Source organism: Camelus ferus, chromosome 13 (genome assembly GCF_009834535.1).
Source record: "Camelus ferus isolate YT-003-E chromosome 13, BCGSAC_Cfer_1.0, whole genome shotgun sequence".
Classification (NCBI taxonomy): domain Eukaryota; kingdom Metazoa; phylum Chordata; class Mammalia; order Artiodactyla; family Camelidae; genus Camelus; species Camelus ferus.
Genome location: NC_045708.1, coordinates 10,230,998 through 10,257,615, shown reverse-complemented (window position 1 = coordinate 10,257,615; position 26,618 = coordinate 10,230,998). Strand labels below are relative to the sequence as shown.

At 49.4% G+C, this 26,618-nt stretch overlaps 1 protein-coding gene across 2 annotated transcripts in view; it reads right to left on the bottom strand.

The window, feature by feature from the left end:
* Positions 1 to 26,618, bottom strand: part of TMEM51 (transmembrane protein 51) — a 47,956-nt gene that overhangs the window by 4,825 nt on the left and 16,513 nt on the right. For both annotated transcript variants that reach the window (XM_032495243.1, XM_032495242.1), the window contains exon 2: positions 2,731 to 2,804. The gene's annotated coding sequence lies outside the window, so the exon portion shown is untranslated. The remainder of the gene's footprint in view (positions 1 to 2,730; positions 2,805 to 26,618) is intronic.

The window sequence follows — 26,618 nt, the reverse complement described above, 5'->3', positions numbered from 1 at the left end:
AAGGACAGCTAACCAGGCCACTTGAAATCTGATGCTGCAGAGATATTTTCTCATCAAACAGTGGACTCCATCTGAAACTGGCCACTTTGTTCAAAAATACTCTAAAAATATTTGGGATAACATCCTTTATCGGCTGGAAGTCCATCCCTTCTTTCTTTTACTCAACAAATATTTCTTGTGCTTCTGCTAAGCAGTGGTAGGTGCTGGAGAAACACTGGTGAGTAAGTTAAGGATGAGGGGGGCTTCCAGGCCAGCAGGAAAACAGTCTACAGGGAGTAACAATAAATTGGGAAGAAAGTACGGGAACTGGGGCATAAGGCAGCCAGGTGCCCTAACTCGGGCTCGAGGGCGTATGGAAAGTCTCTGTGAGAGAGAAGTCCCACTTCCTATCATAGGGTCTGCGCCCTGAACGTGCTGTATTATATGCGTGGGCGTGTGTGTGTACAAACGTGCACACACATGCCTTGGTGCTTGAACATGCGTGTGGATGCACGCAGAGCACCGAACAGGGATCAGTCTACCATATATACAAGGGTGTATGTTTCTCCCATCACTCACGACCAGCGAAGGGAAGGATGAGGGGTTTGGCAGCCCTGGGAATGCATCAGCTCTGCCAAATGGATCTGAGACAAGGCCAGACTTGGAGGGCTCAGTGGTGGAGAGGTGCAGCCCCAGGCTCATGCTGGAAGCAGAAGAGATGAAAAAACCACTTACTGAGCACCTGCTCAGGACTCAACAGGCAGGCCTCGTACCTGGGAGGCTGACGACCTATTTATTAAACCAGTGATGGGGCCACGTTACCCTCTCTGCCTCCTTGCTCTCATTAATTCTCAGTTCAAGGTTTGCCTTGTATTGTCATGTGAGTAAAACAGGGCCCCGATGTGAGGCATGGGCAGAGATAAAAATGTCAGAATTAACAGATTTTTGGACCGTTAAATTGTCAATGACCAAAAACAAGTCATAGTGCTCAGTGTGGGTGAGGGTGCTGGGATGGGCAACTTCACATGTTTTTTTCTGGATGGCAAGTTTTGGCATTTGTGGACCAAAAGTTTAAAAAATGTTTATACCCTTAGGCTCTATAATTCCAACTTCTAAGAACTGTGTACAAAGCAAGGATATGCATCGTAGCTTTATAGAAGTGAGAAACTAGGAACTTGCTTAAATAGCCAATAATCTGGATCTGGTTAAATAAAACATAGTATATGCACTTGTTCAATTAGTCTCAAAGCAGCTAATGATACATTTTAAAGTCAAACAACAGTATGTTCAGTGTGATTCTAATTTTAATAAAATTCTAAACACAAGTATGTATAAATGAATACACAGGAGAAAAGGCTGAATGATCCTTAAATGTTAAAATAAAAAAAGAGACAATATATTCTCTTACCTACAAACATATACATAGAAATCCCAGGGGGAGGGACACATTCCAGACTTGTACCAATGATTGCTTTTGGGGTTGGAGGGGGCTTGGGAAGCAGAACTTTTACTCTATTTCTGTATTTTGGATATTTTTTACAATTAGGATGTGTTGTTGCAAGGCAACAGAGCTTGGTGGTTAAGTGTGAACTTTGGAACCAGGCTGCCTGGGCCCTGCACCTTTCCAGCTGTGTGACCTTGGACAAGTTACTTAACCTCTCTGTGCCTCAGTTTCCACAACTGTAAGTCGGAGATGAAAGCTCTCTAGTATTCACCTCATAGGGGAGTTACGATAAATCAACAGTAAGTATACAGTAAGTATACATAACGCACCTAGAACAGTATGTGACCAGCACACAGTAAGTTCTTACAGAAATTAATATTATTATTATATTAAATAAAATTAATATTTTTTAAGGCCTGCATTCTCAATGGGGTAAGACCACCCCCAAGAGGGGGAAATTGGCTCTTAGGGATGGTATAAAATCATCTCAGTTGTTACAACAGTTTGTGGTCCTCCACAGTACATAAACGGATACCCAGCATATCCGTGGTATTAAAATTTCATGGGGTGGGGTGGGGACTATTACAAAAAGAAAGTCTAAAAAGACTCCTTAGGGAACCCTAGTGGGGCAAAAATTGTTGAGCGACACCATTGAATGTATGCTATTAAATTTTAACACACTAAAATTACACCTGCCGTGATGTTTACAGTTATTTTCTCCGTGTGGGGGGATTAGAATGATTTTTATTTTCTTTCTCTTACTGGGAGGGTAAGAATTGGAAAACACTGAAACATGCATGTGTTGCTTTTCGAATAAGAAAATGAAGTAAAGGGTTTAGGGTTTTGTTACAAAATAAAGGTTTTGTTTGGAACACACAGCAGGGTTATGTGTCCAACAGTAGCTTAAAGTTGTTCATCGGTCCCACCCTCCCTCTGGAGACCAGGATCTTGAGCTGGTTCACCAGGGGGTGTGGAAACCCAGCTCCCTGAGGTGCAGCTGGTGACTGTTTATCTTCTTCCTGGCTTGTTGACCCACATTATATTTAGTATGTTGTTCTTTTCCTTTCAAAAATATGGAAAGAAGCTAATTTTGTGCTTGGAGGATTTGGACCACATAGTTTCCAAGATGTCCTTAAAACAGAGCAGCCCTAGTGGGCAGCCTGGGGTCCCAGCTTGGCCAGACGCACCTCTGGACCCAGGAGTTGGATCCATCACGGGTCAGGTTCAAGGTGGCCCTAAGGGACAAGTGAGTGATCCTGTATCTGGGTTTTCAAGAAAACTGTTAACCAGTTAAGAGAGGCACCTACCTGTTGTTACCTGGGGAGGCTCCGGGCAGGCCTGACAGCAAATCTTCATGCTAAAATCTTGAGTTAAGACCCACCTGTAAAAAAGTAGAAAAGGAGCTTTCTAAGTAAGCTGTGAGCATGTCAATTTGAGGTGCTCATGGGGAAGGCACGTGCTTTCTTTGTTTTTTGTTGGGAGGGGTATGGGTGAGGGTAGGGTACAGCAAGAAAAGCTGTATCAAAAGCAGCCAAGATTCTGTACCACAAGAGTGGGGTTGCAGAAAGATGACAGTATGGGAGCTTTCCATGTTTTTCTCCCTCTTACACAAGTGCTCCAGAGGGTAAAAGAAGGTAAAATGACACTCTCCAGGTCTTCTTTTATGAAGAATATATAACCTTGACCCCAAAAGTGACAAGGAAGGCAGGAAAGGGAAATGACAGGTCAATCTGATCTACCAGCACAGAAACAAAAATCCTAAATAAAACATCAGCAAATGGAATCCCACATTAAAAAAAAAAAAAAAAAAAAAAGCTGATACATCACAATCTTGTTGGGTTTATCTCAAGAATGCAAGGTTGATTCAACATTAGAAAATCAAATACTGTCATGTCCCAGGAGAAAGGATAAGCCATGACAGCGGCTTACTATGCAGTGATTATCCAGTGGAGTAATATACAGCAGTGAAAAGGAATAAACCACAGCTACAAGCACCAGTGTGGCCCATTCTGACACATGGGAGGTTGAACAGGAACACAAACTGCAGAAAAACACACTCAGCAGGATTCTATTTATTTGACATTCAAAACCAAGCAAAACTGAACAATACATTGCTCTATTTTTATAATATTAGGAAGAAATACAAAGATTATAAACTAAAATTCAGGATAACAGCTACCTCCCTGGAGGAGTGAGAAATGGTGTTGGGGAAGGGAACAGTGAAGAGTACATGGATGTTTATTTATTATATTATTCTGTAAGCCTCACATTTATCTTATATATACTCTTTTGATTGGTTAAAATACTTTGCAATAAGAGATTGTAAAAGTCCATCAATGTCTTTCCATTACTCTTAGCATAAAATCCAAATTCCCACCAGATTGGATGGGACTCTTGCCTCCCTCACATCTTATCTCTTGGCTCACCAAGCCGTAGTGGCTTGCTTTCTGTTTCTAGTTAAACTAAGCACATCCTGCCCCAGGGCCTTTGAATTTACTGTTCCTGATAACTGAAACTCTTCCACCTGACTTTTCTGTTTGTCCACTTCTTTACTGTTTCTGTCTCTTGGCTCAAACACAACCTCTCAGCAAGGTCACTCTCTATATAATGTCCCCTCACTCACCCAACTACTCCCAGGCCCCAAACTTAGGTCCTTATGACATTGCTTCCCATGGATGAATGATACTACCTCAGTCTGTAATAGCCTTGCTTTGCTTTCTTTTTGTCTCCTTGTTTCCCCCATTGGAGTATAAACTCCCTAAAAGAAAGTTCTTGTCTGCCTTGTTCATCACTATATGCCTGGCACCCGGCACAGAGTGCTGAGAACATAACAGGTGCTTAATAACTATTTGTTGAATGAATGGATGAATATCTAAAAAGTCTAACCAATCTCCTCTGTCAATTAGGGGAAATGCCTAGTCCAAGGTGGGGATGGATGGGGAGAGGATTAGGTGGAGCTAGTTTTCAGGATACCCAACTCTCATATCCATATGCAAATAATTTGCCAGCAACATGGGGAAGGCACCATGTTTAATGTGATTTCCATTCTGACCTGAGACAATGACTGTCAATATTCCCTGGAGCTGGAGGTCTCAGGTGGTCCTTGGTCTTCTCAGCAGGAGTATTAGAGCCTTGAGCCTTGCTCCTCCAGCCCAGGCAGCCCCTGTCTTTACTCCCATGCATATCTCAGGCCAGCCAGAGCCAGAGCTAGGGACTTCCCTGGGACCGGGGGGAAGAGCTGTGCCCTGGGAAAAGTAGTCACAGCTCTGACATCAGTGCTTACCTGGCTGAGACCCGAGCTGAGGGTCACAACCACCAGTCCACACTGGGATTGGAGCCTCTCTGAATCTAGTATCAAGACAATTTAAATAAAATCAAAAAACAGAAAACGGTGCTACTCAGACTGATACAGAGCAAAAGTCTCCATGTGTTGCTGGGCGGGCCTTCCCTGGTCCCCCTCTCACTTGATCCCAGCAATTCCCTGGCACACAGCTTAGAAACCAGGGCTCTGATCTAGACCCTCATGTGGCCTCTGAGCTCTGCCCTTGGGCCCCGAATGGCACCGTCCAGCCCAGCTGGTTTAGGGGGAGGACACCTCGGCATTTAGAGGTGTCTGGCAGCATGAGCAGCCCCTGTGACAAAGAGGCTCCTTGACCATTCTCCCTGCGCCCCAACCTCTTCCTGCCAAGCTGCATAATTGGGAAGGGATCCCCAGCTCCACTTGCAGGGAACCAGGCTGAGCACCATTTCCATCACAAAGGAAGAATTCAGTGGGGCTCTTTTGGCCAAGTTTCAGCCCACAAGCACTTTTGTCACCAAGTTCCAGTCTCATGCCATGGGGAGGGGGTTGGGGTGGGAAGAAAGGCCCTGAGCCACCATTGCCGCTGCCCCTGTCCCGCCTGGGAGTTTCAGGCCACCTCCCCAGGAGCCAAGGTCAAAGGGTGTCAGGTTCCTGTTCTTTTAGAACAGGTTCTCATAAACTGTGCACTCAGGAAAAACAAAAAGCACTGTGCAAATGAGTCATAAAGGTACAGGAGAGGGGAGGAGGGCTGCCTGGCCAGAGACAGCGGATGGGAAAAGAAAAAGGATGGTAAGGAATCTGCAAGGCAGAGTAATGATCATAGTAGGAACAGTAACAGAAGGAATCAGGCCTTTCTAAAGGCATCCCGTCCTCACAGATGACCTTCAAGGAATGATTAGCCCCACTATCTCTGAGTCTCAGAGAGGTTAGGTAATTTGCGCTAGGTCACACAGCTGTAAGCAGCAGGGTCAACATTCAAAATCAAATCTAGCTGACTTTGAAGCCCACCTCCTTTCCCTGGCACCAAACCAGCGCCGACAAGGCCGAGTCCCCCTGGGCCAGTCCCTGGGTGGGGCACGCAGGCCAGAAAGGGGCAACGCACAGTTCACCCCTGGAGATAATTCATCACCAAGGCGTGATGGGTGACAGGTGGACATTTCTTTTAGAATGGCTTTTTAAAGAACTTGATTGACTCCAACAATTCCTAGGTCCCTACTGTGTGCCAGGGGCTTTGGGGGACACGCAGGTGTGAGACTATGTTCACAGTCCAGCAGGAAGACGGGTGATTCTTCCTTGTAGAAGGGATGCCAAATCCATGTCAGGCCCTCTGTTGAGCTCTTTCCATGCACAATCATTTAACAGTTATTAGTTCTTTTCTATAGATAAGGACAGTGAAGTTCAGAGAGGTAAAGCAACTTGTCCAAGGTCACACAGCTAGTACATGGCTATGTTTTGTATAAGGTATGCTTAAAACCCATACGTTTCATCACTAAGCAGCCCTGCTAAAATGGGGCACAGAAAATGAGCCTCAGAAAGAGTGACCAATTCACCTGGGAAGGGGGCGGGAAGGAGAAAAGCAGCAGCTCTGTGAGGACTTGAGGTGGATAAAAAATTCCCTCGGGCAGAATCTGGGGGCAGAGGAGGTTCAGGTGTTCTTTAGGAAGGGTTCCGCCTGAGAAACTGCACAGAGATGGGAGACAAGACGTCTCCCAGGACCTACCCCTTCTCGCGGAGAGAAGAGGCAGCTGCCCGCTCTCCAACATAAGACACTGGAATTTTAAAAGACCTGATGTCTCCAGTCTCCTTGCCGATCCATTAAGCGTTGGCAAAATTAAGGAAGACAAAGTCATTCTGAACACTCCAGGAGCCATAAACAGAAGGAGCAAGTTAACAAATCAAGGAGCTTTTCTTCGAGAGCTTGACATGGTGTCTTTCTCTAAACAAGTGGCTGGCGTGTGACTCTATTTACAGGGCTGGCACCAGGGACCCCATCTGGAGGGCTCCAGCCACTCTCAGTATTTCTCAGGAAAGTGACACCTCTATGTGTCTCCCTGCCAGGACAGAGTCCTGGTGCCTGTGGGTTGCTGGGCAGTACCCAGAGGTCCTGTCACCATCAAAGCAAGTCTGACACCGTGATCCTTCTCCAAGCTCTGTGGATGAGCCACCAGTGGTCCCCGGCTCTGGGAAGCAAGGCTGAGCACAGGCACCGACCACCCCACCCGGCCTGCCTGATGCCAGCCCCAGCACACAGTCAGCAACAGAACCATCTGCTACTGCTTCCCGGACAGCAGGCCGAGTGCCTGGGCTCACCCTGAGCACTGTGCATGGGTCAGCGCATCTGCCCAGCCACCACGTGAGGGAGGGACTGCTGTCCTCACCTTTGTCCATGTTATCACTGAATACACTGAGGCACAGAGAGGTTGAGAAACTTGCCCCAGGTCTCAAAGCCTCAGGCGGTGGTCCCAAGCACCCCGCTCTGGGCTCTGATCTCCTTGCTCAGACCTTTGTCGTCCACAGGGTGACAGAAAGCCAGTCTTTCAACCAACCTTGATTAACTCAAATCAAGGCAAAGCAGAAGCCGTTATGAAGGGTCAGCTCCACCGTCCCACCACAGAGACTACCCTCCGGGCGCGAGGAGGAAACGAAGTAAGATTTCACTGCCAATCCCCTGGAGACCAGGAGCGCAGAATTCTGAGGGTCAGCTCAGCTTCTGGGGAGGCGGGAGGATTGGGGGCCTCGGAGCAGAGGCTAGAGTGCATCCCACCTCATTGCTCCCGGTCAGTGTGCTGGCTGCCGGCCAGGCTCGTGGGAACCTGGGCACCATCTGGACACTCTGTTTTGTCCTTGCCCAGCAGGCTGTTTTGGACACCAACTTGATTCATTGGGTTCTTGCTCCCCGAGAGGCATTTTGCACACAAAGTAAAGGAGGGGAGAGGGGAGAGCTTCTAAAATCAGGGACTCCGGAGGCTGACTGCAAGAATCAACTCCACCCACCAAGTGGTGGGATTTCCAGTGTGGGCTCTGGCCAGAGGCTGCGTCCATCTCAGCTCTGCAACTTAACTGTTACCTAGACAGGTTCCTTCTTTCCTCTCTCAGCCTGTTGTCTCACCTGGAAGAGGGGAACGGTACTGGGATCTACCTCGCTGGGCTGTTACATGCTGTGAACTCAAAGCTCTGAGTTACAGGTATTTATTCATTCACGCAACACACCATTCGCTGAGCGCCAGCCATGTGCGAGGGTCTGCTCAAGTGCTGGAGACAGAGGAATGACTATAACAGACAGAAGCCTTGTCCCAGAGAGCTCACCGAAAACCAGCCGAACAGAGAAAATGCTATAAAACGTTAAGACGGTGATCCAAACTAGAGGAAAGCCACGATGCTGGGCTGGGCAGGTGGGCATGCTGGCAGTGCTGACTTCAGATACGGTGGTTAGGGAACACAGTCACTGAGACAGTGATGTCTGAGCAAAGATTTGAAGGAGGCGCGGCCCAGAAGGAAACACGTGGAGCTCTGGAGAAGGACGCTTCCGGGAGAGGGACCCACAGAACAAAGGCCCTGAGGCCGGAGCCTGCCTGGTCGTTCCGGGGTCAGTAAAGCTGATAGATCAAGGAGTGAAGGCACTGGGTCAGCTGTTATTTACAGACCTGCAGAGGCAGGTGAGAGACCGCCTACATTATAAGAAGCCCAGGAGGGGTGACTTGCTCATTCAAAGGCCATTCAAGTTGGGGACAGAAAAGAATCTGGGGTGCAGTTCAGGGCTATTTGCGAGTCACCACGCTGTGTTTCTTGGAATTTGGGAAGAGGCGTGTCAGATAGCCCTGAAAGGCATCCAGATCTTAATCCATGGAATTTGTGCCTGTTACTTTCTATGGCAAAAGGGACTTTTGGGGTGTGATTAAATCAAGGATCTTGAGGTGGGGAGATTAGCTGGGATTATCCAGGTGGGTCCAATTTAATTACAAGTGTCCTTATAAAGGGGAGGCAAAAAGTCAAAGGAGGAAGGAGGAAATGTGATGGAAGAAAGAGACTAGTGTGATGAAAGGAGGGGCCATGAGCCAAGAAAGCATGTGGGCTCTAGAAGCTGGAAAAGGTAAGGACATAGATTCTCCCCTGGAGCCTCCAGAAGGAACCAGCCACTCCGACACCTTGACTTTAGCCCGAGAAATTGACGATGGACTTCTGACCTCCCAAACTGAAAGAGAATAAATCTGTGCTGTTTTCAGGCACCAAGTTCAGCATAATTTCTTCCAGCAGCCACAGGAAATGAACACAGGCGGCATCCGTGTCCATACCTTTCTAAGGCACCTGCCAACTACTCCAACTGTTTACTTACCCAGTAGTTGGTTTAATTGGGCACAGTTCCTAAACCCTGATAAAACCAGTCCCTTGGTGAATTTTGTGCTCATTCTTCATGGGACCAGGCCGAGGGGAGACCGGGCAACCTGCCCCCCCTCTACCTGGTTTACACGTTAACCCACGATTCCGTGAGCGAGCCAAGTCTGCAGCTGTTCTAGCCTCGCTTGGACAGTAACTGGACAACTGAGGGCAAGCTCTCTCACGCTGGTGGCCGCGGGCTCTCCTGCTGGCTCAAAACTACCGTTCCTAAACCCTTAGGACAAAACAAGGTAGATGTTTATTTTATGTGGTCCTTATATGAGGAGTTTTTAACTAAAAACCAGAGGTGTGCAGAGGAGACAGGCAGACCTCTGAGGACCGATGAATCCTGCAGAACCAAAGTCCTCCTGTTCCCAGGCCTTTATCAGACTGGCCTTGATTCTGGAGATGAGGACAGAGTTGGAGAAAGTTTATCCTGCCCATATCTGGATATTTTTCTTTTTTAGCTACAGCAAGGCTGCCTGTATAGAAGTGGTTCCCAAACTTTCTGCCAAGAGCCCTTTGGGAATACAGCTCAGCTGTGCAAACCTCTCCCCACCCTCTCTTCTCCACTTAAAAAAAAAAATTATTTTATTTTTATTTTGAAGCAGGGAGCTAATCAGGTTTATTTACTTACCTATTTTTTTTTTTAATGGAGGTACTGGGGATTGAACCCAGGACCTCGTGCATGCCAGGCATGTACTCTACCACTGAGCTCTACCCTCCCCCTCTTCTTCACTTTTTATCTGTGACTCCTACTTGAAGTATTTTAGCCAGAGCTGCTGTCCTGAGCTCCCTGGTCTCCTCCTGCTTCTGATTTTTAGGAAGTCACCTGTCACACTCAATTCTTTATCCAAAGGTTACATTCTGGAACTGCAGCAACAACAGTGAACATTTCCGAAGCACTTACTAAGTGCCAGGCACTGTGCTGGATGCTTTCCAGGCATGTACTGCCAGTAATAATAATTTCACTTATTATTTTATTTACTTTATATAAATAGTTATTAACGATATTTTATGACTATTTACTTGATATACTTATATTTTAATTTATCATTTACTACCCCGTTTAAATTTCCCCCAAACCCTAATGAAAAAGTTTCTAGAATAATCCCCATTTCACAGATGAGGACACTGAAGTTAAGAGAAGTTGTCTACTCTAAATAGAAAAGAAGCAGGATGCTACAAAAATGAGAAACTTGTAACTGGAAAGGAGATAACTGCCATGAATTACAAAAAGAATAAACACAAAATTGTAAAAGAAGACATCTAAATCATTAAGAGTGGGAGAGGGAAGCAAGGAAAGGCACTGTGGAAAACAGTATGGAGATTCCTCAAAAGACTAGGAACAGACTTACCATAGAACCCAGGAATGCCACTCCTGGGCATATATCCAGAAGGAACCCTACTTCAAAATGACACTTGCACCCCAATGTTCATAGCAGCACTACTTACAATAGCCAAGACATGGAAACAGCCTAAATGTCCATCCACAGATGACTGGATAAAGAAGATGTGGTGTATTTATATGATGGAATACTATTCAGCCACAAAAAATGACAACATAACGCCATTTGCAGCAACATGGATGTTCCTGGAGAATGTCATTCTAAGTGAAGTAAGCCAGAAAGAGAAAGAAAAATACCATATGAGATCACTTATATGAGGAATATAAAAAAAACCCCAACCAAACAAAACATAAATACAAAACAGACACAGACTCACAGACATAGAATACAAACTTGTGGTTGCCAAAGGGGCGGGGGTTGGGAAGGGACAGACTGGGAATTTAAAATGCAGAACAGATAAACAAGATTATACTGTATAGCACAGGGAAATATATACAAGATCTTGTGGTAGCTCATAGCGAAAAAAAAATGTGACAATGAATATATACATGTTCATGTATGACTGAAAAATTGTGCTCTACACTAGAATTTGACACAGCATTGTAAAATAACTATTACTCAATAAAAAAATGTAAAAAAAAAAAAAAGAGTGAGGGAAATGGACCAATCAGGAGTGAGAGAAATAACCAATCAGGAATGAGCTCCATGCAAATGAAGTACTACAAATGGGCCAATCAGGAGTTAGCTTAGGGAACCAACAGAATCTTAGGGGTAAGTTCCACTTTCCTAGAAGTAAGCCGTTTCAGAGGCAAAAAGTGAGAGCCGCTGGGCCAGGGAACCGGATGGTGCTGGCAGGAGAGCAGTGGCCCTACCTGGGGGTCCTGCTGGTCTTTTTTATGGGGCTTCCCATCTCAGGAGAATGAACCTGAGCATTTGGGAACACCATGATGATTTTCAATAAAAGCATCTCTTATTAAAAAAAAAAAAAGAGAGAGAGAGAAGTTAAGACACCAACTCAAAGTCACACAGCGAATGGCACAGCAAAGATTCAAACTGGATGTGTCTGACCCCAGACCCAGAACAGCTCATCACCCACTACCTCCAGGTCCCCAAACTCCCCCAGAGAGTCCTCTCCTTAAGACTCAGCTGCTGGAAGCCCTCCAGAGGCCAACCATAGCCTCTGTGATCAGAAGGTAGAATTCCTTATTTTTCTTCATGTCATTTGCCCTCCATAAAAACCAACTTCCCCTGTGTGAGTCACTCAGTCCCCTGCAGCCCTGATACTCATCTGGACATATTGTAAATAATTGACGCTGAGATGTTTAATCATAAAACTGAAATTTAGGTTAAAACTGGGGCAGCCCGCAGGAGAGGAGGAGAAAAACAGCCCACAGAGGGGAGTCTTGCTTTGCGGGGCTTGGCACCTCCTTCATGCTGGGAAATAAAACAAGAACTACCCCTGGCTGAGTGCTTACAACCTCCACGGCATTGCCAGTGCTTTCCAGCATCTTCTCCTTTTTTGCTCCCAGCAGCCTGTCAAGGCACAGTCAGTATAAGGGTTGGAGTTAAGGCCCTCTCTGTCCAGCGGTGATCAGAACAGACAATTATCGATCTCATAGGGTTGAGAAACGAATATTTTATCGACATAAATGTACAGTGCTGGGTATACAGTAAGTGCCAAGACACGGTGCAGCAAGGGAAGGATGACACTGGATTTCCCCAGCTTGTGTTACTGGTCCACACTCACCACCACCCACTCTCCCAGGTTTTAAAGTCAGCTAGGAATGAACAAGACTCATTTTCCTTTCTTTGCAGCCGACAGGTGACACTGACGTGGCCTCATCACCGACACATAAGCCCCAATGAACTGCAGAGGTGCAAAATGATTTCACAGGGGCCTCAGAGGGCACAGCCTGGCTGCCTTTCCTCTCTGCCATTTGATCTGCAAATGCTAATCAAGACCCAGCTAAGTGCTGGGAAATGTGATGACCTTTTCCGGATGTGCCAGATACAGCTGGCTGAGGTGAGATGTCACCTGCAGGGCACGCTCACCTCCAAGCACAGCTCATCTCCTGATCTTTTCTCCTACTAGTGCTGGAGAGAAACAAGAGATGGTGACAACTCACTAGCCTGATACTCAGGACGGTTTTGTTTTGCCTGCACATGGTTCCCAATATCCACTCTTCCCTTCCTCCATGGTTAAGAAAACTCCTGATGCTCGGTCTCCCATGGCTTCCCAGAATAAAGACAGCATTATCCAGCCTTGTGGGCAGCTAGCAGGGCTGTATGACTAAGTTCTGGCCAATGTGGTATAAACAGATGTATGTATCAGAGGAGGGGGACATTCAGGAAGGGTTCTTGAATGGAAGGGACATGTTTTTTTTCCTTCTCCTTCCTCCTTCTTATTGGCTGTAATGCAGATATGATGGCTGGATCTCAGCAGCCATACTGGAGCATGAGGCAGAAGCTGGCAGAGCAACAAGACAGAAGGAGTCTGGGTCCCTGGTAACCAATGAGCTAGCCTCCCAGCCCTGGACTGCTGATCTCTGGTCTCTGCTTATATGGGAGAAAAATAAAGGTTTATTTTATTGAAATTACTGTTTCTATGGCTTTTTGTCACCTAAACCAGCCCAGGCCTGGTAAAGAGTAACAGTGAATTTGTTTGTTAAGACTCAACATGGGCTTTCTGAGAGGGTCTGAGCCAGAGGTGGGAAAAGAGGGTAGCCTGGGCAAAGAAGCCAAGAAGGACTCCTCAGGCAGAGGAAAGGGTCCTCAGAAGGCACAGGGTCCAGAGGTTCGAGGAGGAGGTATCAAACAGGGAGGGGCAGTGGTCAGCCTGAATCCCCTAGAGAAGTTCAGAGGATGCCATTGTTCTACCTGTCCAGTGGCCACTCCCACTCCTACTGGAACAGCATCCTGATTTTCCTTTGCCAGGGACTCCCCACTCTCAGCCCAAGTGTTTGACCAGAACTCTGGCTCCAGGGGTGGGCACATGCCCCAGGCCTGGCCAAACAGGACATTCCATGCCCCTGGGATGGTTACTCTGGAGAGGAAATGAAAAATGGAGTAGGGGAGGGGAGGAAAAGAAAATGAAATAATAGCAACAATAATAAAACAAGAGAGTGATCCTGCAAGGGCCATAGAAGATGATATGGCAGAAATTAAGGGCTAGATTAACCCAACCTTCTGAGCCGAGGCCCAGCACTTCTGCCTACCACCTGACAAAGGAATGCTGGTTCTCTAATTCCACAGCAACCCAGCCATGAAAAGCTACAGAGCCAAGTGGGGCCAGTGTAATCCCAAGTTGTACATGGTAGGAATGGACTGATGGCTGCTCAGTTCCACTGGATGGTGTGAGAGACACCAATCATACCCAGTGGCTGTTAGGATGGCCAGTAGATATTTGCTCTATGCAAGGGCTGGACTGTCCAACATAGTGGCCACTAGGCACATGTAGCTAATGAGCTCTTTAAAAATGGCTGGTCTGTACTGAGATGTGCTGTAAAAGTGTAAGATACACACCAGATTCAAAGACTTAGTAGGACAAAAAGGATATCTCATTAACATTTTAAATGAATCCCATGTTGAAATGATCTCTGATATACTGAGTTAAATAAAATCTGTTATTAAAATTAATTTAGCCTATTTCTTTGTACCTCTTTAAAAATGCATGCGGCTCACATTCTATTTCTATGGGACAGAGCTGTCCTGGAATGTCAGCTCTCCAGGGTGGAAATTTCTGTTTTGTTTGCTGCTTTCTCTTGGTCCAAGAATGGGCCTGGTCCATGCAGGAGGAACTTAATAAATGTTCACTGAATGAATGAAAAGCATGACATGGTGGTATTGTGGAATTTAATGAAAGAATGAAGAGCTGACTTAGTGATATTGTTGAAAATACATGGAGTCTGTTGGAATGTACAATCCTGTACACCACTGGCAATGTACTTCACCTCTGTGAGCCTCAGTTTCTGCATCTATAAAAGGAAGATGATGCTTTTGAGGATCCAGTGATGTAACCAATGCCAGGTCTGGCCGAGAACAGGCAGCCTGCTCATTGCTGCTGCCCTGTGTGTGCGAGACCAGGGGAGGGGAGAGGCTGGAGGGCTCTGCTGAGCAGCTGTGGCTATTTGGGGTGCATGAATGACACACTCAAGCTATGTGCCAGGTTGTGGCCTCCAGCGGCTGCTAAGAGGTTTGTTCCCACACAGAAGTGCCTCTATTGCTCCTGGAAACGCAGCCTGTTTCCCCATCCAGACAGGATGCTTCGAGCCCCAAGCTGGTATCAGGTGTGACTGAGGACCCCAGGAGGCATGCTCCATGGGCACCTGTAATGGCCGAGACTTAGGAACCCCCAGGGTGACAGGACAGGCTGTTCTCTGGGGCTTCCTTTCCAGAGAAGAAATTAGTGGTGAAAAAAGCATCTGCATTTCAGATATGCTACATGGGAACAGGGAGGCGGGAGGCAGAGGGAAAGGCGGCTGCAGTAACACCCAGCAGGGGGTTCCCGGGGCCACACAGATGCTTGGGACCAACGACCGCACATCATCTGACTGTCAACGCAGGTGAAAATCTGATAGACACCTATGGACCCTCCCTGGAGAAGGGCTGTGTTAGTTTCCTGTTGCTGCTGTAACAAATTACCAGAAATTTACCAGTGGCTTAAAGCAACACAAATTCACTCTCTTACAGTTCCGGAGATCAGAAGTCTCAAATTGAGGTGTCAGCAGGGCCGATTCCTTTTGGACGGTTCAAGGGAGAATCTGTTTCCTTGCCTGCTTCAGCTTCTAGAGGCGGCTTGCATTCCTTGGCTCCTGGCCGCTTCTCCCATCTTCAGAGTGCTTTACTCCAACCTCTGCTTCCATCACCACAGCTCCATCTCTGACTCTGAGCCTGTGTCCACTTCCTTCTTATAAGGATTCTTGGGGCTATATCATGCCATCTGGATAATGTAAGTCTGCAGAGGCTTTTTAACCATATAAAGTAACATATTCACAGATTCTGGGAGTAGGATGTGGACATCTTTTGGGAAGAGAGGGTCATTATTCATTAATAATTTTATTATTCAGCATACCATAAAGGCCCGAGGCACAACCCTGTACAATTTGAGGGGTTCACTGGCCTTCCACACCAACTGTCCCCCAGGAAAAGAATCACCACTCAGGTGTCAGGAGCATGGCTCTCAGAGGTTCTGGTGGACCTGGATATAGACAACGTGTGTCATTACAAATCGGAGGCATTACACATTTTACAACAGGGCCTTTTCTTTTCAGAAGCTCGCATCTTTAAATCGTGGTAAGAACAGCTAGCATGCATTGAATGCTTCCTCTGAGCCCGCATTAGCTCATTGAATCTTCATAAGCACGCTGCCATCATCCCCATGTTACAGATACAGACACTGATGCCCAGAGAGGTTACGTGACTTGCCCAAAGCCTCACGTTAATAAGTAGCAGAGCGAGGCTGTGAACCAGATAGTCTGAGTCCAGAGTCCCCCCAAATCCTGCCTCTCACCTGCCCTTAAGCCATGCTTTAAAGAATGAGTTTTTAAACATCTACACACTGCTTCCATGAACACAGCAGTCCTTCTGCCAACACAAGAAGCAGAGACTTGCTGATGAGAGATGGAACAGGCGTGCGGCTGTCTGGGACCACTCAGTGACAAAGACGAATGACAGTGACTTAAGAACCCTGCTAAGAAGCTAAGGGTCAGGGCTGAGTGCTGACCCTGCCCCTCTCCCCTCCTTGGCTCAGCCCCTGAAGCTCTGTCTCACGTGCAAGGACTCTGCCCCTCTCTGAGCTGCCACAGCACAATACTGAGGGTTGCGACTCAACGCACTCACTCAGAGCCCTTCCTGGACCCGGCCACCAAGCTGGACAGTCTGGTACATCATGTAACCTGAATTATCAAAGTACTCCCTGGCTGCGCCCTCACCTCCACTACAAGAGAAGGAGGGGGGCCGAGGGTGGTGAGCAGTCAGAGAAGACAGGCTCTGTCCAGATTCAGACCCAGCTCACCCACCTGGAAGTCCCATGGTGGGTGTCACAGTCTCCAGTGCATCGGTGGGTGTTCCAGTCATGTCTGCTGTCCCCTCAGGCCAGGACATACACCACATTGTCTCTGCCCCACGAGGAGCCTTGATGGCACTTTTTAAAATTAGTGTTTATTAAATATCCGCCAGGTCTGCCCTTGGGTCCACCCTGCAGGGTGTTTAGATTAAAGATCAGCTGAGGAATGAAACTACATACGTTTTGGCACAGAACATTATCACTGAAGCAAAGGTAGCCAGAGCAGGTGAGGGTGATCAAAGGTCAAAACTGCTCCCTGAACCGGGAGAAACTTCCAGAACAATAACAATGGCCATGCAATTATGAGACTAACCACCACTACCACCAGCAGCAATAATTACAATGATGATAAAATAGCTGCCGTTTCCTGAGTGGCCCTGACGCACTGGGCACGGCTGGCTGGCAGGCGCTGCCCGGTGAGGGTGGGCCCCGAGGGGCAGGAGTAAGCCCGGCTGTCCTCCCCACCGGTCACTGATTCCACGTGCAGGAACTGCACACCCACAACAGTCGCAGTGGCAGTCCACGTGCGCGGGAATGTGGCAACAGACAGCGTAGAGAAATCACTCCGTAACAGTGCCTTCTCTCTAAAACTCCAAAGTCAAACAGGGAAACTGCTAACAGGGAACCTGAGACGTGCTTACTGTTATCCCAGAAGTCTCCACATGGACCTTTCAAGTAGTGAACCACAGCCTGCTGCACTGGTCACTCCCGAGCAGGGTCACTGGAGGCCCAGGGGAGGGACCACAGTGGGCTGCGGGAACCAGGCTCCCCAGGGCTACCTGGGTGAGTCTGGATGCTGAGTGTGTTGGGGGAGGGGAGGCTTCTCCAGGCTCTAAGACTGGGCGTGGCCAGGCGTGGCCAATCAGATTTCCTATTTCCCAATGGGCGGGGCACCAGTCCAGCTAGAACCAATAGGACTCAACTTTCCACTGTTGAGGAAATGCCAAGGGGGCAGTCCGGCCCTCTGCTGCAGGGCCCTCCCCTGCTGGGTTTGCTGTTAGGACAAGATGTGGCCCCCATGCTGGTGGCCATCTGGTCCTTGCAAGGGGAGAGGCTGCCCGAGGATGGGCCCGCATGGAGAAAAGGAGAGCTGGGGTGGAGAGTGAGCAAGACTCCAGAGGACACCCCTTGAACCCAAGAATCCCACTGGACCTACCCCTCTGCCATATGAACCAATACATACCCTCTTGGCCTAGTAAAATAAATGACTAAAAATCAAAAAAAAAAAAAAAAAAAAGCCAAACCAGCCAGTTGCCCCCAACCTTCCCTTTTCTGAGGCAAGCTAGTGCTGACAGAGCCGGCAGCGGCCACACACTCCCAACGGGCATTCCCCTCCCATGCCCACTCAGACTGCAGAGCCAGGCCACCAGTTGGGGTTCTGGAACATGGCATGAGAGTCAAGGCCTGATTCCAGGCTTACTGGGTCTCTTCCCTTGGCTGGAATGTTTTGAGGATGACTATCAGGGTCCCTCACTAAAAGAGACCTGTAGCCATGGACATGACTGAGGAAGGACCCTGTCACATGGCAGTAGGGTGGCAAATGTGTCCCCGGGGCACTCCCCCAGAACACGTTGCCCAATAGATATTGTCATAAATCACCGGGCTGGGAATGCCTCTAGGTGGTTAGCAGAAAACAGAGGGCGGAAGAACCAGGCCTGCCCTTGAAAACGTCATTGCCAAGGTTATAATGTACATCATTGCCAAGGTTATAATGTACATAGAGCGAACAGATACATGCAGAGGAAAAAAGGAAGGAGGAAGGGAATGCATTGGAAGGGCGTGTGGGGACGGGGGACAGGCAGACACACCCGAGGGGATGCCATCTCTCTACCCTGAGGACCAGGCACTCTGCCGGGCACCGAGGGAGCCATCAGCAGCAATGTGTCCTCAGCAGTACATGCCAAGGAGGGGCAAAAGGGAAGAAAGATTAATTGTGAGAGCTGACAAACTGGGGAGAGGGACCAGAAGGAACAGAGAGACATGAACAACCCAAAGAAGGAGAGAAAAGTGAGCAATAATGGGGGGGAACACGTGACAGCACGGAGGAGGAAGGGAGGAGAAGCGGGGTGTGAGGATCTGGTCTCTGACCAGGCACCAGAGTGGGAGCAGGCGGGAGAGTGCTGGGGCTGAGGGGCGGGGCAGGGGCTGGGGTTGGTGGGTGCAGGCAGTTCAGAAAGAAAGGTGGACCCGGGCTGGGCCTCATGCTCCCACCACTGGGCAGCTGCTGCCTCTCTGGTCAAACAGCCAGGCCTCTGGGTGCCGGCAGCTGTTACGGGGGCCGGCCCAGCATACGGTCTGTGTGCACAGACACGGTCACAGAGAGCCCCGGAGCAGGGCTGCTGGGGCCCCAAGCCTGCCACCTGCATGCACTGCAGTGGCTGCCCGAGCACAAAGGGACAAGAAGCAAGTTGGGCCCTGAGGAGAGGCCACTCTCCAAGGGGGCCTACCACCGCCTGCTTGGTCCAGGCTGACCTCACGCCTCACCCAAACACTGGCCACAAAGGCTGCCTCCATGGCCTCCCGGCCTGCCCTCTCTCTACTGCTCTTCAGGTGATCTTTCCAAAAGGCAACACTTAGTCAAGACCCCTCCATGGCTCCCCATCACCCCCAGGATAAAGCCCTGCTGACAGGCCCCAGGCCCCTGCCTGCTGCTTTTCTTGGCCCTGGCTGATTCTACGCAATTTCCACGCACACTCATTTCATCCTCCCCACGGGCCCATCTCTGCAGATAACATAACTGAGGCTGGGAGAGGTTCCATGACCTCCACCGGTTTCCCACACGAGCCGAGTCACCATCCTCCTTGTCTGGGCTGGAAAGCCAGCTCGTCCATGACTCCTGGCTGCCCCTCACCCCTCCAGGCCCAAGTCTTGTCCAAAGGCCCACCACTTCCTCTTTTTCCTTTCCACTGCTACACTCTAGGGTGAACCCTTCCACCTCTGGGTGCCCACCTGGCTTCCTGCCCTCAGTCTCTCCTTTCTGTCCAATTCCTCCAGCACGCTGCTGCCATTTTGAGCTCCCAGAAACAGCCTTTCATCCTGTCTCTCGCCTGCTCAGACGCCTCCAGGGGCTCCCCAGGACCAGAGAGTCAAAGGCAAACTCCTTAGCTTGGTGTTCAGGCCCTTCCCCTTCACCTGAGGGATCTGGGGAGACAGGTACAGAGGGTTGCTGGGGAGCCTTCCTAGTGCACCCCCTCCTCACAAAGGTTCCTATCTCTCTTACCGGCAGGCAGGGGTTGTACCCTTTAGTAGGGGGTGGGGAGGGGCTGGCCAATGGAGACCAGAACTGGATTCCAGGTGTTGGCGCCCAGCTGACCTCCCAGACCTGCGCGGTCCTCACTTGGGGGCCTACAGGGGTGGGGCATCATTCTCTCTAGTTGGGGGGCTCCTTGGGGCCTCAGAAAGGACAGGAGCTTGGGGAGAGGAGGAGAGCCCCTGGCGGCAGCATTCTGTACCCGAGGCTGCATTGAAATTGACCTCAGTAAGACCAGTGAAAAGAGACCAAACCAGTGCTTCCCAGATCCCAGAGTTCACAGACCAGTAACATCCCTCCCGATCTTCTGAGAAGACTGACACTGGGCTGCAACCTCTCTCTTCCTCGCAAGGGCACTCAAACGAAACAAACCCCAAACAAAGAGCATCCTCCCCTCTGCTCTGCCATCCGTTCGCAGCAGAACGGCCAAGGGAACAGCAAAAACAGGAGGAGAGAATCTCGGAGTGCAGGACACACTCTTAAAGTGAAACTGGTTTTGATTTCAGGGAAATTTAATACACTGTCCTTTGGTTTTCTGATCTTGCTACCAACTGATGAAGTGTTTGTCACTGAGAGGCCAGGGTCTACACACAGCCCTTCAGAACTGCGAGGCTAAAATATGCCCCCTTTGTCAGCCACTGTCACCAACCTCACACAGGGGCATGTCCAAGGGGGGAAAAAAACCAGAAACTTTAACTGTCACCGTGCATTACATTAAAAACCTGCAATTAAAATTAAGAAGAGACTATTATAAAAGGATTTTTCCATTTGCAAAAAAGTGTCCGGCCTCAGTTTTCCCATCGGTGAAATGAGAAGTTGGGTGGGACCAGATTATCCCATAGTGTCTTCCGGAATTGAAATTCTGGATTTCCCAAGTTAGTCCGAGTTAGAGAGGCTGCCTGTGTCACAGCAATGTGCAGTTTTCAGAGAGCTCTTTGGAGAAAATAAAGACTACCACAATTTATAGGGGAATGAGGTTTTAGGCCACTTGCCCACCTCCCACTCCTCTGGCTGGGCTTGACCTTCAGCAGGTGGGAGCAGAGCAGATTTGCCAAAACAAACAGGTGCCCTCCTCCGTGCCCGGCTCAGTGCACTGAGCATTTCCTTAGCACCCCTTCCGGGGTGAGGCTGTTCACAGGAAATCTGTATCCTGTATGTGCACAGATTACCACCTGGGCAGTTGGGTAGCAAACTGGTATCAGTGGTTATCTCTGGGGCGTGGGGCTGGGGCGAGAGGAGGGGGCTGTGCACTTCCGACTTCCACGCCTCTACACCGGGGTTTCCCGGCTTCGGCACCACTGACATGCTGGGCCCAATAACTCCCTGCTGGGGGGCTGTCCTGTGTATCGTAAGCTACTTAGTAGCATCTCTGGTTTCCACCCATTAGACGCCAGTAGCATCTTGATCCCAGATATTGCCAAATGTCCCTTGGATTTCAGGGGGAGGGGGGTGACCCCCAGCTGAGAACCACTGCACTAGACTATTGGTTTAAATTATTTTAAAATGAAGCACGTACAATAATATCTATTAAGGTTATTAAGGCTATCTCTATTCAACACCTCAGCAAGTGTTGCCAATCTGCCTCCCCAAAGTTCTCAAATAAACCTACTTCCTGCCTCTTCCATTGCTGCCACTGTCACCTGGGCCACTATCACAAAGCCTCCTATCTGGTCTCCCTGCTCCCAGCCTGGCCCCAGCAAGTCCTCCGCCCACAGCAGCCAAAAGGAGCTTCTGAAAGTGTCCTTCAGTCATGTCACTCTCCTGCCTGGCTTCCTACGGCCTTCAGGAATAAAATCCAAACTCCCCACCTGCCTTCCAGGGGCTCTGCCGCCCAGATCCTGGATCCCTCTGCCGTCTTCCAGTCCTGGCCACTCACGGTGAGGCCTGTGGACCAGCAGCCTCGGCAGCCCTGGAGCTGGTGAGGAAGGGAGAAGCTCAGGTCCGCCCTGGATCCGCTGGAGCAGAAGCTGCCTGTCCATGGGTGAGGTGCATCTTCCAGGGACAAGTTGGCCCAGTCTGCCCCTCACCCCTACCCCACACTCCAACCCCTCTGCCCCTCATCACTGGCTCCTCCTCATGTCACTTCAATGTCACTAACATGGGGAGGCGTCTCAGTCCAGACATTTGCAAGTCGTGGCCCCATGTAATGTTACATCTTAGCGCCCTGCTGGTTTGGGACACAGCATGATGGCAACTCGTAATCATCTTGTTTACGTTCTGTTTTGTCTGTCTCTCCCCATATCCCACGCCCAGAGAAAGCTCTGTGAGGGCAGGTCCAGGGCAGGCGGCACCAGGCACAGAGAAGGTGCTCTGCAAATATTTTTGGAATTAATAACGTGCACAAGTATCGTGCCCTTACTATGGGGCAGTACCTTTTCTTAACGTGGATCATCTCGTTTATTCTTCATGAAACCTAAGAGGTGAGACAGGTACTATTTATGATAATCCCCATTTCACAGATGAGGAAGCAGAGGCACGTGACACATGGTCTCATAACAGGCAGAGTAGGGGTTCCATCTGGGGCGGTTGGGGGGTGACCTGGCCCCCGCCACTGCACACACTCCTACTGTGCCACCTGCCCTCTTATTCATAAATTAAACCGCATTTTACCTGCATGAAGGGGTGCTTGACATTGAGAAGAAATTCCTAGTGAATACTTTATATAAAATAAAGAATTCTGCTGTTGGGGAATCATAATCCTTTCATGTGCTTCGGGGGTAAGTTCCATCTTTGTATTCGGAATCTGTGTAAGCAAAGCCTGTCTATCCGTATGTTCCTGAAGACTGTTGCTATGGAACACTCCACTTCCAGATGTGAGTCCAGAAACAAGCCCAGCATGGAAGTCTCAGGCCACTCAAGCTAAGGGACGATCACTGTTTCCACGCCCTCTGGCAGCGGGCAAGCCTTCACCCCTCACTGCCACCCGGAAAGTGACCGGTGTTCATCGCTGGATATCTAGGGCTTTCCTTCTACGGCCCTTCCTGCTACCCTCAGCCTCGCTCCAAGGAGCATCAACCACGTTCCTTCTCACTCGGGGCTGTACCAGGTACTCGCAGCATTGCAGCTCCAGGATACTTCGGGGGACACATATGACCTTGTTTGACCTCCCTGAGAGTCAGGGCCACGTGTCCCCATCGTCACATCGCCAGCACAATCACCTGAATGTTCTAAGGACAATGCCAGGCTGCCTTCATTTAGTTACCTTCCTGAATTTAATCCTCAAGACAAGCCTTTACATAGGGAACACAGGGTCTCAATTTGGCAAGTGAGTAACTTGAAGTTCAGAGTGGTGAAGTAGTTTGCCCAAGGTCACACAGCCAGTTGGTGAGAGACCCAGAGCTTGAACAGTTCAACTCAGAGCAGGTCTAGCAAACAGATAACCATGGTAGCTAATGCTTGCCGAGTCTGTACCGCACGCCAGGCACTGTGCTAAGACCTCACATGAGTCCCACAGGGTGGGTGCCACAATTGTACCCATTTCCCAGATGAGGACACTGAGGCTCAGAGAGGCAGACGGACACCTCCTCAGGGTCACAGAGACAAGAAGAGCACAGAAGTTGGAGTCTAGGAGTGACACGCTGCACAGGGTGGCCACCTTGCTTTCAGCCTAGTGTAGTCACACAATCTTCATCTACAAACCAGCCCTCGCGGAGTCTCACGTGGGCAGCTGGACATCATGATTTGATGGTTTGCCTTTTATTTTTGTTTTCAACCCAAAGGAAACCGAGCAGCTTGAGAAACCCACACTGTGGTTCCCAAGATGCTGGCAAAAAAGAAAAAAAAAAAAGAATCCACAAAATCAACAAACAAAAGGGTTGTTTGTCCATCTTGGGTCCAGTCTTGTCCAGCACCTGATGCCACTCCCCTGCCCCCAATCTGAGAGCCAGCTCCGTGTGGCAGGAAGCCTGCCGTCCATTTAGACATTACAGTGACCATCAGCCCTGATCTCTTCCAATGGAGTAAACATGATGGTTAGGAACACGGGACAAGGCTGGGAACAAGGCTTTGAGTTTTTAAAATGAGAGAATCTGAGAGAGGGTTTTAACCACAGAACGTCAGCTTTCCCTGCACGCGAGTCAGAAAGGCATCTGCTTCACCTGTTGACACAGGCCACCCTGAAGACTGTCCTGTCACTTCCCTGAAGGCATGAAGGACAACCTCCTGTCCTCTCGGCCTCCACCTGGCTCAGTCACAAACCAAGGGAGGTGTGTGACCTTGCAGTGACGGTAAACAAAGCTGACAGGTCTCACGGCGTACCATGGGCTGGATGCCACTCCGTGTGCTGTACACAGACCGACGCATGACAGCCTTTTAAGGTCAGGACTAGCACCCTCATCTGACAGATGGGAAACTGAGGCGGTTAGGCAGCTTGCCCTGGGTTCCACGGCTGGTAGAGCCAGGATGTGAACCTGCTTTCTGAACCAGTACACACGGCCTTCCTGAAGAAGGGAGCATCTCTTGCTCAACCAGAGATGGCTTCTCATTCGGGTACATGGGGGGCTTCTGTATTGATCCCCATCCCACAGAGCTGCCAGCAGTGTGGTGCAGTGAAAAGCCTCAGCAGTTAGGCAGACCCGAGTTTCAGTTCTAGCTCCATGGTCCTGGCTGTGTAACTTTGGACCAGAGACTTGACCTCTCTGAGCCTCAGTTTTTGCTCTGTAAAATGGGGATAAGAATAGCACCTATACCCATAGGGTTATTATAAGCATTAAAGTGGGTAATAATCATTGTAACAGCTAACATTTACTACATGCTTCCCTTGCTCAAGGCACTTTTAAGCAGTACTGCCATATTCCTCATTCCACAGAGGAGGAGCTCAGAGAGGTTAAGTCACTTGCACGAAGACACACAGCTAATGGTGGCGATGTTGGGGCTTGAGCCCTAGGCTGACTCTGAGCTGAGGCTCCTAAGAACTGCACCACGCGTCCTCTTATATAATTCAACGTGTACACAAAACAACATAACACAACAGCTCTTCAACATACAAAGTCATTATTTTCTGGAGGGCAGAGAGACAGGATCCAGAGAGGGCCTGTCTAGTTCTGCCTGATGCCCAGTGCCTGGCAGACGCCTGCAGCCCTGTGCGGGAGTCCTGCCCTCCGTCTCCAGCACAGCAGACCCTGTGATGCCCGGCACATGGCCAGGATCAGCCCGGTGACTGAGGGCGCTTTGTCCACAGCTTAGAGCTGGTCTTGCCGATTATCAGGAGCCCGCCCTGGGACCAGACTTTGACCCCAGTTGAGTTTTACGCTTAAAAACAGTCTAACCGTAGGTGCTCGGCATCCTAGCCAGAAGAGACCTTGGTGATTAGAGTCCAGGGTGCCAAAATGCAGATGCCTCTGGCCCCACCCAAGACTGCTGACGCTGAGTGGCCAGAGCGGGGGCGGAGGCATCTGCTCATTTACTTGTTTACTTAAAAAGTATAATTTATATCCAGTAGAATGCATAGAGCTTAGTGTACACTTTGACAAGTTCTAACAACATACGTCCACATAACCACTGCTTAGATCAAGATATAAGCCATACCCATCGCCCCAGAAGGTTCCCTGTGTGCGCCTTCCTCGAATCGTCCCCCACCCCAGGCGGTCACGGATCTGCTTTCTGTCACTACTGGTTAGTGTCGGCTGTACCAGAAGTTTACATAAATGGATTCATACGGTGTGTGCTCCCTGTCTGCCTTCTTTTGTTCATCTATGGTGCTGTCTGTGTTTGTAGTTTGTTTGGTTCCTTTCTCTTGCTCAGACGGACACTATCCGGCGACACCACTGTCTATCTGGCCGCCTGCCGCTGGACACCTGGGCTGCTTTCTCGTTTGGGCTGCTGGGCACAAGCTGCTATGGGCAGTTGGTCTAAGAGTCTTTGTGTGGCCTGTGTAGGCCTTTCCCTCCATCAATACCGAGGAGTGGGATTGCTGGGGCACAGGGAGAGGCACTGACTTTGACCCTCTCTCCAGGTGCTGCAGCCCAGATGGGGTGGGATTCCCTGACCTGCTCTCTTTTAAGCCCTCTATCCAGGTGAGAAGCCCGTAGAGGTTACTGGACCTGTCCTGGGTCACAGAGGAATCTGTCTTCCTAACCAATGATCCTTGAGTCATTCCACAGTTTGATTCACATGGAGCTTTGAAAGCTGAACCAATTCTGAGTTCTAACTAGTGATGACACCTGTTCATACAAGGGCGGCAAAGCCCATGGAGATAATGCAAAGGGTCTTCTCATTGCCAAAGGTTCATGCCTCCTTCCCCATCGTCTGCAGATTGAATGTGACAAGAATGCATCACTCACAGTCCTTCGTCTAGACTCCATCAGGGACCCCCATGGACCTCCAATGCCAACTGAGCAGAGGCAGTAAAGCGACGTGGTTAGAGTAAGTGGTGATTAAAATCCAAGTCTGTCTGGGTGGCCTTAGGCAAACTGCATCACTTTTCTGAGCCTTGCTTTCCTCATCTGTAAAATGGGGACACCAGCATTACCAGCTCATGATACTGGAGTACAGGTTAAACAACATGAGGTGCAGAAAAGGAGGTGGCAGTGGCTGGATGAACAGCAGATCGGGGGTCAGGGAGCAGTAACTTGAGACCCACTATTACCCAAGAATCCCTGCATCCCCTACCAGGCAGAGGTGGGGCAGGATTTGCTAAATATTGCAGGTTTTAGGGCCCCATTGTGGACTTACAGAATCAGAATCCAGGGTGGGGTCTAGGATCTGCTTAAGCAAGCTCCCTGAGTGCTTCGGATGCTCACGGAAGCCTCGGAACCCTCATCCTGAGCGAGAACCACGGTGGAGCCTGGGGAGTCAGCTGGACATGAGGGTGCAGACAGTGTGGAAGGACCCAGGGGGGCAGCTGAGGCTTGCAAGAG